This window comes from Hemitrygon akajei, chromosome 14, assembly GCF_048418815.1.
Source record: "Hemitrygon akajei chromosome 14, sHemAka1.3, whole genome shotgun sequence".
In the NCBI taxonomy this organism is placed as follows: Eukaryota; Metazoa; Chordata; class Chondrichthyes; order Myliobatiformes; family Dasyatidae; genus Hemitrygon; species Hemitrygon akajei.
Window position 1 is genome coordinate 91,539,903 of NC_133137.1, and position 19,371 is coordinate 91,559,273.

The 19,371-nt window shown below is 40.3% G+C and overlaps 1 long non-coding RNA gene across 2 annotated transcripts; it reads left to right on the top strand.

Annotated features, from left to right (window-relative positions):
• Positions 1–1,628: 1,628 nt before the first annotated feature.
• On the top strand, positions 1,629–17,854 carry LOC140738777 (uncharacterized). 2 transcript variants are annotated; one of them, XR_012101449.1, is made up of 4 exons: positions 1,629–1,976; positions 10,281–10,389; positions 13,097–13,210; positions 16,253–17,854. It is a non-coding gene; the product is annotated as an uncharacterized lncRNA (long non-coding RNA). The 2 variants fall into 2 exon arrangements; XR_012101448.1 differs by lacking the exon at positions 16,253–17,854 and having other exon boundaries at positions 13,097–13,828.
• The last annotated feature ends 1,517 nt before the right edge of the window (positions 17,855–19,371 follow it).

Genomic DNA, 19,371 nt, shown 5'->3' on the forward strand with positions numbered 1-19,371 from the left:
GAATAAGCGAGGACTTGCATTTATACAGGAGCTTTCATACGTATAATAGAATATCCTAAAACACGTTATAAGCAATTGAATAATTCTTTTGAATGTTACTCATTGGTCAATATGACAGAATCTGATTTGACTTCTCATCTGAAAGGTGGAATTTCTATCAGAAAATTATTCCCCTTTGTTGACATTTACTCAGCATTGTATACTGTAGTGTATATAGAACATCAATTTATCCCATATGATCTAACTCTTGATGCATTGTTGTGTCTAGATACTGCTGTTGAGTCATGCATTGCTCTCTCCGACAAAGCATGTTCTGTTTCTCGGCACAGAAGTGTCCACGGATGCCGGAAATCTTGAGCAACACACACAAGACGCTGAAGGAACTCATCAGGTCAGGCAGCATCCATGGAGGGAAATGAGCAGTCAACATTTTCTGTCAGATCTTTCATCAGAACTTGAAAGGAAGAGAGCAGAAGCTGGAAGGGAGAAGAGGGCTTTTGCATTTTCCTTTCCAGTCTGGATGAAAGGTTTCGGCCTGAAGTGACAGCTGCTCGTTTCCCTACCTAGATGTTGCCTGACCTGCTGAGTGCCTCCAGCATTTTGTGTAGATCAGGGGTTCCCAACCTGAGGTTGACAGAACTCTTGCTTAATGGAATTGGTCCATGGCATAAAAAAGGTTGGGAACCCCTGGTATAGCTGTTCTGTATCTAGTTCTACCCTTATGTATTTGCTTTTGGAAGCATGTGTGCCAGCAAATGCCACAATCTACCTATTGTGCATACTTGTGTGTGGGTTACAGTGACAGTATGTGCGTACATCAGGAGCCATTCCAACATTAACTCAAGATGCCCAAAAGTGCTTCTGGCAAATGCAAATTTTTCAATTACAAAACCGTTTTTAGAAAATGATGGGATGGAGAGGCAAATGAAAGGAAGCTGGCCAGAGAAGAAGGGAGCCATATTTTAGAATGATTTAGAATGTAGAGTTAACCAACATGAAATATAACTGAATTCTTCAAAGTAATCAATATCATATGTGGTTCAGACCAAAAGTTACCTTAGATAAAATTTGCAGCTTTCTTTATTTTTATGGGGAATTATACAACAAATTTGCAGTTTTACCAGGAACAATTGAAAATGAAAGGAATAACTGGGTCCAGCTCTGCTGCTAGATATCTTCCCCAAGGGGAATGCACAAGAGACCATTTTAACCTCCGCATTTATTAAGTCGACCTGACCGCCTTGTGATTTGCAGATAGCTGATGCTGACTGCAATGAGAATCAGCTGCTTTCCATTTCTGTGTACCGTAGTCAGAGCTGCGATTATTGTTGAATAAAGTTTATTTTTTATCCCATAGCCTTTCCTATGTAATAAAGAGAAGAAGGGGAAATGCTAAAGGATTTCTTTATAGGCCGATCATTGCCACAACTCTGATGCAAATTCAGATTGTAGTGGGACAGCTTTGGCCTTCATATCACTAGAACAGATTCCCCTGGGAGTTCCTTTCTTTTGTCAACTAACAGCTGTGAGGATTAAAATGCAACAGAAAAAATCACACCCTTGGAACAAATTGTTGGCCTTGTGCCTTGCCGTTTATTTTAAGCCATTGCTTCGGAGGGAGAATGGGGCCAGAGTAGTCACGGTGTGCTCAGAGCAGATTGTAAGTTGATGGTAATTTTCCTGCACATCTTTGTCCACACTTTGACCCTTTTGCGATGGGTAGTGCAGGAAACTGGTGTGACTCACTCTGTGACATGGATCAGCAGCAGGATTAAATGACACTGAACTCGTTCTGTGTTTTACGGTGAGCAGCTGGGCTTTGATATTTCTGGAGCTGAGGTTCTGGTGTGAGCTGGTGCGGTGCCTTGGCAGAGTGCAGAGGAAGTGGCTGATGGGAAACTTTGACTCCAGGACAAGTTTCCACTGCTCCCTCTGGACAAGACTGGTCCCAGCAGAAGCATCTCGTGGAAAAGCAGGTAAGGGGAGTGGAGGGAAGGTAGGGGTCACGGGGAGTGGGGGCATGCCTCAGCTCATAAAATGGTGCCCTGCAACTTTGGAGTACAGTGAGAGAGTGGAGGAGGTGAGAGTTTGGGCAGATCACAAAGTATTAAGGTGGTTGGAGACGTTTGGAGAGCAACTTTTTATTCACTCCTGGGACGTGGTTATCACTGGCAAAACTAGTGTTTGTTGTCCATCTCCATCTGCCCCTGAACTAATGACGCAATTAACCATTGGTGGGCTTGGAGATGAACATAGGCTAACCCGAATGAGGAGGGCAGATTACATATATTATAACATCATGATGCTATATTATAATAAAGGAAGATCGATCAGCTCCTGGCTGACAATCCACACTAGCGCACCTTGAGGATGCATGCTTAGTCCTCTGCTCGACTCTCTCTACACTCGTGACCGTGCAGCTCATGATAGGGAAGAAGTTCTGATGAGCTTCTATGTCAATTTACTACCCTGCAGAGAGTTAATGTCTGGTCTAATCTGTGTATTGTTTATTTACTTTTGTAAATAACATTGACATGGGCAGTAAGTGTAACCATTAATTAGAAGTACTGGTTTCAACATTTCTTCTTGATAATCTTAGCAGTGTTACAAATCCTGTTTTTATTTTTTTTTATTTAACACCCTGATCTTTAAAACTGCCAGAGTAAGAAAAGTATCACTCTACTGCATTGTCTAACTATGTATTTAAAAATTAATATCTTATTATATATGCCAATAATTCTTGATTTGGTTGGCTCTCTGAATAAAAATGAAATATTCTTATGGCATAAACAGTTACCCTGCTGGAATTGACCTCTCTATTAGGTTCAGGAGTGTAATCTAGTGTGATCTTTTGCTGCTGTAGGCCATGCACTTCAAAGTTCAATGTGTTGTGTGTTCAGAGATACTCTTCTGCACGCCACTGTTGTAACACATGGTTATCTGACTTACTGTCATCTTCCTGTCAGCTTGAAACAGTCTGGTTATTCTCCTCTGACCTCTTTCATTAGCAAGGTGTTTTCCTTCCTGATAACTCACTAGATTTCTTGTGGGGTTTTTGCACCATTCTCTGAAAATTCTAGAGTGTTTTGCATGAAAATCCCAGGACATCAGCAGTCTCTGAGATACTCAAGCTACCCCATCTGGCACCAACAACCATTCCATGATCAAAGTCACTTAGATCACATTTCTTCCCCACTCTGATTTTTGGTTTGAACAACAACTGAATCTCTTGACCATGTCTGCATGTTTTTATGCATTGAGTTGCTGTCACCTGACTGGCTGTTATTTGCATTAACAAGCAGGTGTACAGCTGTACCTAAAAAGTGGTGACTGAGCTTGGGTACACATTAAGATGCCCTCTGCACTGATACATTACCGACAGTAGGGTCTGCAGGATAAAGCGCCAACTTGTATCCTTGAATCCAGTGAAGAACGTGCCCTGATGAGTGATCAGGTCATTAAAAGCTTTAAGTTCACAGGCAAAAACTTAAGATGCTGAATTCCTGAAAAGCAATTTTGAAGCAGAAATCAAGGCACAAAGCTCCATGGACTTGATCCATAATTTTTCATCCATTAACACCTAAGAATGGAATGTGAGCACCTCCGGAACCTTGCATAGAATTGGAAATGAGTAACAGGCAAGAAAGTAAGGAAGAAGCAAACATGAAGTGAATCAATCAACAAGAGAACTATCAGGAGTAAAGAAATTACTCACCAGCACCTTAGATCCAGATCATACAATAGTGTACTCCCATCACTCTCCAGAGGGTGGGTATAACTATGCTTTTTTTTTGCTATTCAGCAGTAAAACCATTGGTGGAATTTGTCCTTGTTTTATAAGACCAGAAAGCATGGATCTGCAGATATTACCTTCATCAGGTTGCTCATCCATGCTCATGGTGATGCTAAAATTTGTGTTATTCTGTTCGCATGCTAAAATACTATAAACCAAATCTACTCTCTCTTCCTGTCTCTGAATATGTTCATTTAGTACAAAAATAGCAACACATGCATTTAATAAATCAACTGCTGCACTTAGCCAAACAACGGCCTTTGCACCTTAGCTGTGGTCCCTGGATTAACACCAGTTTTATGTGATATCATCATTGGTCTGGTCAGGCAAGTTACCACTTCTTGCTGTGACAGAATATTTGAAACATCACACTGTAATTCCTTACCGCCTGATATGCTGCGGGCGTTTAGGGCAGCAATCAAGGTCCTCCATCTCTGGCGGTGTTCAGGGCTTTCTTAATCATATCAGTATCTTCCGCTCGGTTTTCACTACTGTCAGTCATGCAAGTCCTGGGTGGAGACTCAGGAATACTGTTGCACTCAGATGTAGAAGGGTTCTTCAACACTGTTTCCATAACAATTGTGTTTTACCAGTTAGGCTTGTTAGCCCTGAGCTGAACACCCGAAACCTAGTGAACCAATGGACCACTCTTATTCTGGCCTCTACCTTTTGACATGTTTGGCATGGGTGACCCTACCAAGGGCCAAACCACAAAGCCCTGACTCCAGACAACATAGCTCTCCAGATCATTGAGACAACAAGCCTCCAAACCACAACAAGGCTGTGGTCCTCTTGGAGGGTCACACTGCAATGCTTCCAATTAAATTAATATGATGTACATCACAAACTGCATTAAGTAAAAAATTCACTCAATTACCATTACATTGTTAGCAAAAACATCTTCATGTGTACTGTATGATGAAGATTTGATCTAGTTAATTAGAAAAAATGATACTTGCTGAAATCAGATGCTTTAACAAAAAAAAGGATAAGATTTGAAAGAATTAAACAGAGAGCTAGAAAATTGGAGTTAGATTTTTTTCAATTGGAAATTCTTGTTTTCAAAAGCTATGTCTAATTAATGAGACTGGAGGCAGGACTGACATTGCAAAAATATAGAGAATGCAATTTAATTACTGGTAATGATAAAGATGAACAATTACTAAGTACTAGTGGTAATGTTCTGCGGTTCCTTTTCTTAAACATATAATATGCCTTCCACCTTTTACATAGATGTTGGTCTATGTATCTAGATATGTATTATGCTGTGACTGTGGAAAACAGCTCAACATTGTTTCAATCATTTCTAATACAGCGGTGGAGCCAGGAACTTTTAAATTACTATTCCCAGATCCTCCCTCACTTTTTCCAAATGTTCATTCGTACATTTTTGAAGTTGCAGCAATCCTCTGAGCAGAGCTACACACAGATAATTGGTAAATTCCTGCTTTCACCATGCCTTAATTTTCCTGCTGTTCTTGATTATGTTAATGAAGAAAGCAAGTCAGCCCCTTAAACTATTAAGTATAGAGTTTTCTATTATAGCTATTACATTCCATTCACTTTAAATAAAATCAAGAACATTCACACCAGGGGAGTAATCATAGATAACTGTAGATAATAGAGAGAAAAATAAATGTTTACATCCATAGACCATAAGACATAAGAGACTTAATAATGTGTTGAAAGGAAGCTTTCTTGTTTGTGCATGCTTTGCTTTTGAATCATGATGAGTCACAGTTTAGTGTTGAAAAGGAAGGCAAGTATAAAGAAAGCTGAGTCATTTTTCCCTGAATATTCTAACTCTACTGCTTTAGCATGCTGCAGAAGAATCTGTTTTGAATAGTATTAAAATTAGTGTGGAAAATGAAGTCTTACACTAACTAGCCATCTTTTTGAACCAGGTTTGAATATCTTTATCACCTAATTGAGGTATTAACTTCATTAATAAACTGAGTACATGTAAGAAATGTCTACCTGTGAAGTTCTTGCAAACTAGAATGAGACCTTTCAGTCCATTGTGCCTATAAAGGATCTTTAAAAGGACTTCAGTCGGATGCATTTTACTCATCTCACCTCATAGCCCAGCATTCTTTTTAATTTGTACTTATGTATGTTTTTCCACTTGAAGATTATTACTTGATCTACTTTGACCCCACCCCCACCCACTTTCATGTTGTGCATTCAACCTTGTAACACCATGCCATATGAAAATATTCTTTTTCATTAATTCTTTTCATCTACTGCCACTTTTATGCCAATTATTTTTGAATTGTGATCATTAATTGGTGAGCTTAAGGTAAAAGAACCTTAGGGGAAAATGATCATAATATAATCAAATTGAACCTGAAATTTGAAAAAGAGAAGCTAAAGTCAGACGTATCAGTATCACAGAGGAATATAGGGAATTACAGAGGCTTTAGAGAGAGGAGTTGGCCAGAACTGATTGGAAAAGAACACTGGCAGGGGTGACAACAGAGCAGCAATCGCTGGAGTTTGTGGAAGCAATTCGTAAGGCACAGGATGTATACATCCCAAAGAGGAAGAAGCAAATAATATTAAGGAGGATAACAGAAGTTTCTTCAGATACATAAAATGTAAAGAAGAGGTGAGAGTTGATGTCAGACCACTGGAAAAAATTGCTGGAAAGGTAGTAATTGGGGACCAGAAAATGATGGACAAACTCAAATAGTATTTTGCATCAGACTTCACTGTAGAAGACACTAGCAGTTTGGTGAAAGTTCCCGGAGTCAGGGGCCATGAAATGTGTGAAGTTACCATTAATAGGGAGAAGTTTCTTGAGAAACTAAAGGTCTGAAGGTAGATATGTCACCTGGACTAGACGGTGTACGTCGAGTGTTCTGAAAGAGGTGGCTGAGGAGATTGTGGAGGCACTCTTCAAGAAAGCAGTGAGGCAGAAGAAGGGAAATTTTAGGCCAATTAGTCTGACCTCAGTGGTAGGGAAGATGTTGGAGTTGATTGTTAAGGATGTGGTTTCGAAGTACTTAAAGGCACATGGTAAAATAGGCCATAGTCAGCATGGTTTTCTAAAGGGAATATCTTGCCTGACAAATCTATTAGAAATCTTTGAAGAAATAACAAGCAGAATAGACAAAAGAAGATCAGTTGATGTGTACTTGGATTTTCAAAAGGATTTTGGCTAGGTACCACACATAAGGCTGCTTACAAAGCTACAAGGCCATGGCATCACAGGAAATATTCTAGCATGGTTAAAGCAGTGGCTGATTGGCAGGAGGAAAAGTATTGAGAATAATGGGAGACTTTTCTGGTTGGCTGCCAGTGACTGGTAATGTTCCACAGGGGTCTGTGTGGGACTGATTCTTTCTATGTAATATGATTTGGATGATGGAATTGATGGCATTGTTACAGAGTTTGCAGATGATACAAAGATAGGTGGAGGGGAGGTAGTTTTGAAGAAGTGGAGAGGCTACATAAGGACTTAGACAGATTAGGAGAATGAGCAAAGAAGTGGCAGATGGAATACTGTGTTGGAATGTGTATGGTCATGCACTTTGTTAGAAGAAATGAAATGATTAAACCTTAAGACCATAAGACAAAGGAGCAGAAGTTGGCCATTCAGCCCATTGAGTCTGCTCCACCACCTTATCATGAGCTGATCCATTCTCCCATTTAGTTCCACTCCCCCGCCTTCTCACCATAACCTTTGATGCCCTGGCTAGTCAGATATCTATCAATCTCTGCCATAAATACACCCAATGACTTGACATCCACTGTCATCCGTGGCAACAAATTCTACATCTTCTATTTGACTATTTTCTAAATGGAGAGAAAATACAAAAATCTGAGGTGCAAAGGGACTTGGGAGTGCTTGTGCAGGATTCCCTCAAGGTTAATTTGCAGGTTGAGTCTGTGGTGAGGCAGGCAAATGCAATGTTAGCATTGGTTTCAAGAGGACTAGGATATAAAAGGATATAATGTTGAGACTTTATAAAGCACTGTGAGGCCTCACTTGGAGTATTGTGAGCAGTTTTGGGCCACTTATCTTGGAAAGGATGAGCTGAAACTGGAGAAGGTTCAAAGGAGGTTCACAAAAATAATGGTTTGTCATATGAAGAGCATTTGATGGCTCTGGGCCTGTATTCACTGGAATTTTGAAGAATGAGGGGTGAGCTAATTGAAACCTAATGAATGGTGAAAGATCTTGATAGAGTGGATGTGGAGAGGATGTTTCCTATGGTGGGAGAGTCTAAGACCAGAGGACACAGCCTCACAATAGAGGGGTGTCCTTTTAGAATGATGAGGAGGAATTTCTTTAGCCAGAGAAAGGTGATTCTGTGGAATTCTTTGCCACAGGCAGCTGTGGAAGCCAAGTCTTTATGTATATTTGAGGCAGAGTTGATTGATTCTTGAAGAAATATGGGGCAAAGGCAGGAGACTGGGGCTGAAAGGAAAAATAGGTCAGCCATGTGTGGGGGGGGGGGCTTTGTGGTTCTAACACTTAACTGTCATTCATTCTTTGGGGCACTCCTCTGTTTTTGTGGATGATTGTGAAGTAAATAATTTCAGGATGTATATTGTATACATTTTCCTGACATTAAATGTACATTTAAAACCTTTGAAATGGCGGAGCAGATTCAATGGGCCAAATGGCCTAATTCTGCTCCTATATCTTATGGTCTTAATTACCAACACATCATTTGTTTCAAACAAGAGTCCAAGGAAAAAGCATTACTTTGAGATTTATCCTCTCTGAAGTGCCAGGTGAGTTGGGTGCTGCAGTTGATGATGTTGTCTCACAGATGAAGGAAGCTGCATTTGATCTTTCCTCCAGAGTCCCGAAGATATGCCAGTAGGTTAATTGATGACCCTTGAATGAACCAAAGGGCAGATAATTGACAAGTAGGAGAGAAATCCTAAACATTTCCAGCATTTTTAAATTTTGTTTCAGACAGAATGTTTGTTTGCTCCACTATAACTGCCATAACCCACAGAGTATCAAGTATTAGGAGCCATAGAGGAGGAAAGTTAAAAGGAGATTTTACTCAGAGTGCCAGGTGATGTGATGGAAGCAGATATGATGGCAACATTTAAGAGGTAGAGTAGTTATACAGACTCAGAAACAGACAGAGAATGGAGAGATATAGACCACGGGATTAGCTAGATTGACATTGTGGTTGGCACAGGCATCGGGGGTTAAAGGGCTTGTTAATATGTGGTATTGTTCAATATTCTGTGTTGCCGGATTACAGGGAAATGAGGAGAATGAGTCTAAAGGGATTACTCCCCTGGGTACAGGCATGGGCCTAGTAGGCCAAAAGTACTTACTCTGTGTCACTTTAAATACAATGCAAGACATACTGGCATTAAAATATGTAATCTGAATTCATTTCTTTGAAGTGAATGTTCTGAAGCCAGAAAATAACATGTTTAGTGTAATTAACCAGAGAAACTTAAAATAGATTCAAGCAAAGTTGTCCATCTTGACCAAACTGATTTCAAAGAAATAAAGATTAGATGCCACTTTTTTAATGACAACCAAATATCAGAGTCATTTATACAAGTTATCTTGTTCCAAATATTAAACTGCTTGTAAAGGACTGGACTCCATTAAACTAGACTGATTTTTTTTTTTTGATAACTTTGAAGTTTGGTCCAGGAGAGCCAGCTAAAGCTGAAACAATGATTTTCAGCAGGGAAGAAAAAAACATTTGGACAACAGATAAAACTTTGAACAACAGGAACCGCAGAAACTTAATTTTCAACAAAACAACGGACTATGCAACTGAAGTCCAAAACATATTCATTAAAAGCAGATTGACTGCTTGAATGTGTTGCATGAAATATTCTTTGTTTGATAAATCCCTGTGCAGAGATTTCATGTGTAAGGAATGCTTGGAACTTTGTGAGGTAGGAACATAATTCTTTAATTGGATTGCTGGTTTGTTTTTCAGTCAGTAAAATATGTTTGTCTTTTTCCTCCTGTAGAGGTCATTTCTAGACCTTCTGTCGTGTGTGTGTGTGTGCACCCTTTAACTCCTGGTGGAGTCGGCGGGGTGCCATCATGACAAGCATTTTTTTAATGCTCATCGTGTCTTGGGCATCTGAAACCTGATGGAGCCCATCCCTCTCCAGGTTTATTTTTACGAGGTCGACACTCAACGCAGGCACGGATGGAGAGGGAGCCGGCCAGATTCGAACTCAGGACCTCTCGCCCCGAAGTCCAGCGCTGATGCCACTACGCCACTGTTACTGTAGTAGTACCTTATAGCAAGTCTTGATTAATATGTACTACTACATCTAAAAGTATTAATTTGCAGGCAGTCTCATTAAAATCAGGACTAAATATCACAAGGTTTCATGTGGAAGAAACCCGAATGTTCATTCCGTGATTTACATATGAATCTGTATATCTCTATAGAAAATCTGTTAAAGGTGGAGTGAAAAAGTCAAGGTGTCATTGACATATGCTGATCTTTGTTTTGTTTTGCTTTTCACGGTTGTCAAGGAGGGTAAAACAGACACGGATACAGAACTTGCTGAGATAATTTTCAGTTCACATCAGCCTAGCTCGAACAGAATCCAATGGCCTACTTGAAGATGATGGTACATGAGCTGTAAGTCTTGCAAAGCTGAATAGGAACATTAAGATATTGAGAATGCATTGCTGAGAGACGTGTTAGGTTTCTTTTCGCAGGGCCGTTTGCATTACCAACCTCACTCTAAATATCCTGCTCTGAAGCTTAAGCCTACCGAAAAGCTCAAGTCTGTAAGTTAACCTCTAAATGGAGCTGGAGATCATAAAATTGCCATTATTTATATTTGATCGCATGTACTGATTAGCTTGCAAATACACAAGAGTTAGATCCTCCAGTATAAGCTACACTTAATAATGATGGGGTTCCATCTCATGCATCCTTGAAGAACCATTTACTTTTTATGCCAACAAATTAGATTCCTGCGAGTGCTTAAAATAATTTTGGATAATAGTCGGTCAACCACATTTCAGAAAAGAAGAAAATATATTTATTAAACAATTCTACAAGTAAAATCCGAGACTTCTTTGGGAGAATATACTGTGTGTTGCGGTAAACGACCTATGGGCAGTACAGTGTAAGGTGGAGCTATAATTAAAATTAAAGCAGCTTTTTTAGAGAATGAATCTTCCAGATATCTAAGCCTACTTATCAATAACTTTTCAGTATTGAACAAGCACTAGAATCCATTTTTCCATTGAGAAGCGGTACCTGCAAGTCTACGAACCAAAGACAAGCAACTAGACTTGTGCACATTATTGCTGGGACGATTGACAAAGCAGCTCTCCATCTGAACAGAGTGGAATAACTCCTCACAACGAGGAAAAGGAAATAATCTCAGCAGAATCTATTCCTTCCATTGTGAAAAGTGTACTTTGGATTAGTAATTCTTCCTCAGAGCCCTATTCCCTTTAATCATGATACCCAAATATATTGAGGTACTTATCCATTTTTCTGTCTTCGTTTGATTATTTTAAACAGTATTTCTTTCCACCTTATTAAACTTATCAATTACCCATCAGTGGACACTGTGGATCCGTATGCTCCACGACCGCTGGACTAAGTGTGTAAATGTAGGAGGGGATTATGTTGAAAAATAAATGTGCTAAGTTTTCTAAAATTGACTGCTTCTACCTTAGGCCATGAACTTATCAATCACCCATCTGTGGACACTTTCGGGAGGTCCAAGATGCGTGTGTTCCACAACCGCTGGACTAAGTGTGTAAATGTAGGAGGGGACTATGTTGAAAAATAAATGTGCTAGGTTTTCTAAAATTGACTCCTTCTACCTTGGGCCACGAACTTATCAATCACCCCTCGTACATGTGACAAATAAAGCTAATCTTTAAGATCTTTAGGCTGGAAGGATTCTCTTCTCACCTGTTTTGAAAGATCACTGGGCCTAATAATTTGCAGCTATTCTCAATTCCAGGTTTGCTTGTGGACAAATCACTCACAGGATCCATTTGGGGTTTCTTTAGATTGCACCCTGAAGTCCGACTGCTTGGTTAGACTAACAATAGATAGTGTGTGGGACAGATGTACCTCCCTCCAAAGACAATTGGGCAGGATCTTTCAAATTCTTGCATTCTCTTCCAACACAGGTCATTAGGCAGAGTGCCACTGGTTAACTATATTAATAGCAAACTCTACATTATTCCAATTCACTGGCACAAAGGTTACAACTTACACTTCAGTGGCCAGTTTCAGAATATGTGCACTTAGTTCCCATTAGGAAAGCATGTTGCGAATTCCAGAATCAGAGTCAACAGATTAATAGATCGGAAAATACTATGCAACGCACGAACCTCTGTGCCCAAATTCCTGATGAGCGCTATGTGAGGGAGAGAATCCATTCAGCAATGCACAATCATAAAATGTTTCCAGTAAACATCCCCATGCCCTTTCCAAAAATATTTAAACAGGAAGATCCAACTGCTACAACTCATCATAATTATTACCTGGTTTAAGAATTTAATCTCAATAATTTCCTTTACTTCGATACCTCAGACCACTGCTTCAAATATAAATGTTGTTTTACCTGTCTGAAATCTGATTACTTGTTGTAATCTTGAGCAGACTGCAAATTCTTAGTTTTCCAGCTGATTATATCCCATCTACTGACGAGATTAACAGTCCCTAAGACTATGGCTTGGTCTGTGAATTGCCAAAGGATTGCATTAAACGGTAGGCAATAAGGTCAACACCAATTGCTCAAATAGGTAAAAATCAGTCTTACTTGCCTCACCACGACTGGAACATCAAAACTTCGCGAATCACCCATGAAATGAAATTGGACTGAAATAAAAGGATACTAAATTCGTGATTGGGAACAAAGAGTACCTTAAAGTTTTATTTTATTTGTTTAGCAATACAGTGTGGAGTCGGCCATTCTAGCCATTCAGGGCACACCGTCCCAGCAACCCCACAACACCAATTAACACCAGCCTTACCTTGGGACAATTTGTAATGACCAGTTAACCTACCCAACATGTCTTTGGACTGTGGCAGGAAACCGGAAGACATAAAGAAAACTGATGCGTTCCACAGGGAGAACGTAGAGACTCTTTACTGAACAGTGTTGGAGCTGACCTCCAAACGCTGGGACATCCTGAACTGTAATAGCTAACCACTGTGCTGTCTACTTATTACGAGGGGTGATTGATAAGTTTGTGGCCTAAGGTAGAAGGATATGAGTTATACAGCTCTCGTTACATGCACGTGCAGTTCAACTCTGAGTGAAAATGCAGAAAGTTTGAAGTTAATAATTCATCTCCTTCTTCCTTAGGCCATGAATTTATCAATCACCCCATGCTGTGGACCACTTCTGGAGGTCCAAGATACCGACTTCTACAAAGAAGAGATCTGTATGCTCCACGACCGCTGGACTAAGTGTGTAAATGTAGGAAAAATAAATGTGCTAGGTTTTCTAAAATTGACTCCTTCTACCTTAGGCCACTTACGTGTTGGCATGTGGTCTAGTGGGCAAGGCATCAGACTAATAACCTGAATGTCACTGGTTTGAGCCTCAGCTGAGGCAGCGTGTTTGTGTCCTTGAGCAAGGCACTTAACAACACATTGCTCTGCGACGTCACCGGTGCCAAGCTGCATGGGGCCTAGTGCCCTTCCCTTGGACAACATCGGTGGCTTGGAGAGGGGAAGGCCTGCAGCTTGGGCAACTGCCGGTCTCCCATACAACCCTGCCCAGGCCTGCGCCCTGGAAACTCCAGGCGCAGATCCATGATCTCTCGAGACCGACGGATGCCACAACAACAACCTTAGGCCACAAACTTAACAATCACCCCTCGTATTTCAATTAAAAGTTCTTAATCCTTTTCAGAATACATTAAGTTTTGAAGCAAATCATGACCAAAGCAGTGTCACAGAAGCCGTTCGTGGCCAGAGAGTTTCCAAGTAAAATTAAAATCCTCAGGATTCATTAACAATATCTCCAATGTAAACATTTCCATCGCTGCTCAGAATAACAAAAAAACAAGGTTCTGTGTGCAAGGTTCTTTAAAGCAGCTGCTACAGGTCTCATCCATTTACAGCGCTTTTGGTGTCGTGGATATGTGTTGGGGAATTTCAATAGATAGGAATCCCACAGGACCTAATTAACACTATCCCGGAGTTATTGATCTGTATTCTGGGCATCTGAGGCACTGGACCAGGACTGGAATTTAAAAATTTCCTCTTTGGAGGTAACTGATGTTCAGTGCAGATAAACTGACCTCACTTTGCATTTTCCTGAAACAGAAAGCTTCTTGCGACGATTACTTGTTCAAATCCTTCTGACGAACAACACGATGCGAGGTCAGATGGATCATTTACGTACAGTTCAAGCATGAGTTTGTCATTTTGTTTTTCATTTTGATGGATTCTTGTCTATGTGTTGCTGATCCTGTGACTCCCTGGAGTCGGAAACACAGAAAACAGATAAGAGGGGATAGGCAAGCTGGAGCATTGACCCTGTTCCATACTGATTTGATGTAAAAGAGCATTATGACGCAGCACTCCACTCTGCTCAAAACTGACATCGATTCCTTGGCCATGACTGCATTGCAATCCCGACTGGCATCTACAGGGGTCAGAAGAAAGACAAAAATTACCCATGTGAAGTCCCCGACACATAAAACCTTCCTATTCCATACTTATGTAAGATTCATCCCTGCTGAAAATGTGACATGGGAGTCTCAGAGGGTATTGTGGGAAAGCTCTGAAATTGTGGGAAGCTGCAGAAAACTTACTGCTGAGGGGAGTTTACTGTATGGTCAGTCCTGTTGAGATAGGTCATTAATGGGAGACTGTGGTTCTAGTACACCAGACTGGCTACGTAGATATGTGAAATCCAGGTGTATCTGGATTTATGGTTCCAGAGATGAAGGGTTTAGACTATGAGGAGAGATTGAGTTGCCTGGGACTGTACTTGCTGGAATTCAGAAGAATGAGTGGAGATCTTATAGAAACATAAAATTATAAGGTGGCGTTGTGGATAATGAAGTAGGTTTTCAAAGTTTGCAGAGAGATTTAGGCCAGTTAGAAGAGTGGGCTGAACGATGGCAGATGGAGTTTAATGCTGATAAGTGTGAGGTGCTACGTTTTGGTAGGAATAATCCAAATAGGACATACATGGTAAATGGTAGGGCATTGAAGAATGCAGTAGAACAGAGTGATCTAGGAATAATGGTGCATCATTCCCTGAAGGTGGAATCTCATGTGGATAGGGTGGTGAAGAAAGCTTTTGGTATGTTGGCCTTTATAAATCAGAGCATTGAGTATAGGAGTTGGGATGTAATGTTAAAACTGTACAAGGCATTAGTAAGGCCGAATTTGGAGTATTGTGTACAGTTCTGGTCACCGAATTATAGAAAAGATGTCAACAAGATAGAGAGAGTACAGAGAAGATTTACTAGAATGTTACCTGGGTTTCAGCACCTAAGTTACAGGGAAAGATTGAACAGGTTAGGTCTTTATTCTTTGGAGCGTAGAAGGTTGAGGGGGGACTTGATAGAGGTATTTAAAATTATGAGGGGGATAGATAGAGTTGACATGGATAGGCTTTTTCCATTGAGAGTAGGGGAGATTCAAACAAGAGGACATGAGTTAAGACTTAGGGGGCAAAAGTTTAAGGGTAACACGAGGGGGAATTTCTTTACTCAGGGAGTGGTAGCTGTGTGGAACGAGCTTCCAGTAGAAGTGGTAGAGGCAGATTCGGTATTGTCATTTAAAGCAAAATTGGATAGGTATATGGACAGGAAAGGAATGAAGGGTTATGGGCTGAGTGCAGGTCAGTAGGACTAGGTGAAATTAAGCGTTCGGCACGGACTAGAAGGGCCAAGATGGCCTGTTTCTGTGCTGTAATTGTTATATGGTTATATTATATGAAAGGGATAGATAAGATAGAGGCAGAAAAGTTGTTTCCACTGGTAGATGAGACTAGAGCTAGGGGACACAGCCTCAAGATTTGGGGGAGTAGATTTAGGGTGGAGATGAGGAGGAACTGCTTTACCCAGACTGGTGAATCTGTGGAATTCTCTGCCCAGTGAAGCAGTGCAGGCTACCTCAGTAAATATATTTATGACAAGGTTGGATAGAAGGGGAATTAAAGGTTATGGGGAAAAGGCAGGTAGGTGGAAATGAGTCCATGGCCAGATCAACCACAAACTTATTGAATGGCGGAGCAGGCTCGACGGGCCAGATGGCCGACTCCTGCTCCTATTTCTCATGTTCTTATACTAAATCATAATAGTAATATAATTTTAGATATCTGTATAATTCTCCATATTGGAAAATCCATTGCTAAGTGGTAAAATCAATAACAGAGAATACATTTCTTTAATCTACATATAAAAGTGATTCAAATCCTGTGCAAATTTTCTGTTCCATACATTGTCTTGTTTTTATACTGAAATTCTAACCGCATTGCCCCTTTATTCTTACCTAGAAGCTCTGTGGAGAATGATGTTAACAGATGAGCGTCAATCTGTGTCTAACAAGAAGTTTACAACAAGGGATTGTTGGGCCCAGATTCTGTAGGCAGTAATGACCCTGGAAACAGCTGCTCGCAAAGCTTTAATGAGCTGTGGTGAGAATTCTCCTTTTCTTATAACCTCTACAGCTGATGTCAGGGCTGATGCAGGTCAAATAAAGTGAGCAGCCAATCTGATTGGAGAATTCTCACATACAAAATCCAACTTTTTCATGTTTTTTTGTAAGTTGTACAAAAACTGTATTAAGAGGATTAAGGTAGATCCCAGAACCTCACATAAATGAAAACGTTTATTTCAAAACTCAAGCAAGGATCATTATTTTGAGAGACTGAAATTGTCCACATAAATTTTTCTACCATATAAAACTTACTATTAAGCAGTAATTATATTTTAATGCTGTATTTAAAATTCAGTTAACCTTTAGTTTAATAGCAAGAATACTGTGCAAATATACAACCTCACTTCAGATTACTGATTGACTCTGCGAAGAGTCTGGATGCTGAATCTTTATAATGAGATGGTCAAACTGCGCTTGGAGTATTGTGAGCAATTTTGGACACCTTATCAAAAGATACGCTAGGATTAGAGAGAGTGCGGAGGAGGTTCACAAGAATGATTCCAGGAATGAAAGAGTTAATGTATGAGGAGCATTTGATGGCTTGGGCCTGTACTCAGCGGACTTCAGAAGAAAGTTGAGGGGGGCGATCTTACCGAAACCTATTGAATATTGAAAGACTGAAATAGAATGGACGTGGGGAGGATGCTTCCTATAGATGGAGAGTCTAGGATCAAAGGGCACAACTTCAGAATAGAACAACGTCCCTTAGACAGAAATGAGGAGGAATTCCTTTAGCTAGATGTGGAATTCATTGCCGCTGACAGCTGTGGAGGCCGTGTTATTGGCATATTTAAAGTGGAGGTTGATAGATTTGTGATTACTAAGTACCTATCTAATAGATATTGATTGAAGCTGGTTACACTAAATGAGAGATGAATGCCAAAGTCACTCAACAGACATTCCAAAAGATACAGAAATGGGCTCTCAATACAAGAACTGATTTGTGAACTATTTATAAAATGAAGTTTAATTTGAACTTGTTTCCTGGTTGTAGTTTGAAACTCATTTCAAAACATGATTGCAGGGTGTACTTCCCGAGAACAGCTTGAGGGGAAGGACTAGGTAAAGAATATCTTAAGTTTAATTAGAACATTAATAACATAAAATCTATTTAAAATGTAAATAATCAAAATGCATTCTTCGTACCACCCGCATTTCTCAATAATATTTTAAAATGAGTCCTATTGTTACATGGAAAAAATGGTGACCAATGTTGTTGGGCATCCTGCAGCCACAGTGGCATGGCAGTTAGTGCAATCCTATTAGTGCTTGGGGCACAAGAGTTTAGAGTTCAATTCCGACATTCGCTGTAAGAAAGTTTGTACATTCTTTCCATGTAGTCGTAGGTTTCCTCTGGGTGCTCCGGTTTCTTCCCACTGTGCAAAGATTAAGGTTAATGGGTCATTGTAAACTGTCCCGTGATTAGGCTAGGGTTAAATACGTGGGTTGCTGTGCAGTGTGGGCTGGTGGCTTGGAAGGATCTGTTCTGTAAACAAAAAATAAATAAATGTAATTATTCCAATGACATAAATGCTAATTAATTTTCTTGCATTTCATTCTGCATTTTAAAAACTCTGTTAAATTTTCACACCATGAAATGCAAGCAAAATGGTAAACAGGAAATCAAAAGCTAAGAACTGCTAAGCATCTGTTCCTGCAGCTCTTTGTGCTCTGTGTGTAAATATACAATAGCCACGCGCCTAATACTACGAGCTTACAGTGATTATTTTGGTGGCATGGGGAAGGAAGCAGCTGTGCCAAAGGGCTTGTGAAAGGTTTGGATTTTTCCTGGAGTTACTGTTTATATTTTCATACCTCCTCAATTACAGGCATGTTTTGGCTGTTGGTTTAACAAACCCCAGGGAAATCTGCTTGTAGGCAACAGCTCCCATAACAAGCTAGGAAACTGATTACACTTTGTGAAAGTCACTCTGATGTTGGACAGTGACTTTTCGAACTTCAGTGCTTTCCTGAGCCCCAGTCGAGATGCACAAGTGATGAACATTCAGTCATATTGCATCTAGCCACATGCCTGAGACTAAAAGGTTGGCAAATGTCACCGTTTAATACCGGGCAGAGTAGTGGAGCAGTAAATGATGAAAGGTGCTTGGGGAATTTTACATTTTAATTAACTGTGCATATCTTGGCTCGAGATGCATTTCCACTTGAAATATTTGTGTGTCTATTTATGTATGGATTAGTGGGTTTAGGTTGTATTTCAACTCAGGATATGTCTGTCCACTCACAATGACATCAAGTGAGGTAACTCGCAGACAATAAGGAATTATTGAGTCTGATCTTGTGCGTATGAAACATCTTCCCATCGCCACTGCATGCCTATACTTTATTGATCCAGATGCAAAAATCTATATGCATTGGACATTGAGCAACACGGCCTGAGCCATGCCAGAACCTTGGTGGTGCATTATGAAAGCTCCATCCCAGAAAATCCCCTGGAGGCATTGACAATGGGCAAAACTCCAACACAGTTTGACTGGCCAGGAACACAGTGGAGGTCTTCAATGTCTCTGGCATAATATATTTTAGAAAAATAATTAAATACTAAAAGCTTAAAATTATTGCATTTAACAATTAAGTTTATCTGAAATAATCATGAATAATGAATTCATTAAAATAAAAAGGGCTCACACAAGGTGGATGGTAGCAGTCTTGTCCCCAGGGCAGTGGAGTCCAAAAACTAGAGGGCATGGCTTTAGAGTGATCAGGGAAAGATTTTAAAGGGACTTGAGGGGAAATTTTCTCGAGCAGAGTGTGGCGGCAATATTGAATGAAATGCTAGAAGTAACGGGGTTGAGGTGGATACAGTAGTATCACCCAGGAAGTGCTTTGCTAGCCACATGGAGGGGTGGGACTCAGAGGGATATGGGCCGAACTTGGAACCTGCTGGGTGGGCATTGTGGTCGGCATGTAGCCATGCTGCATTGTTCTATTCAC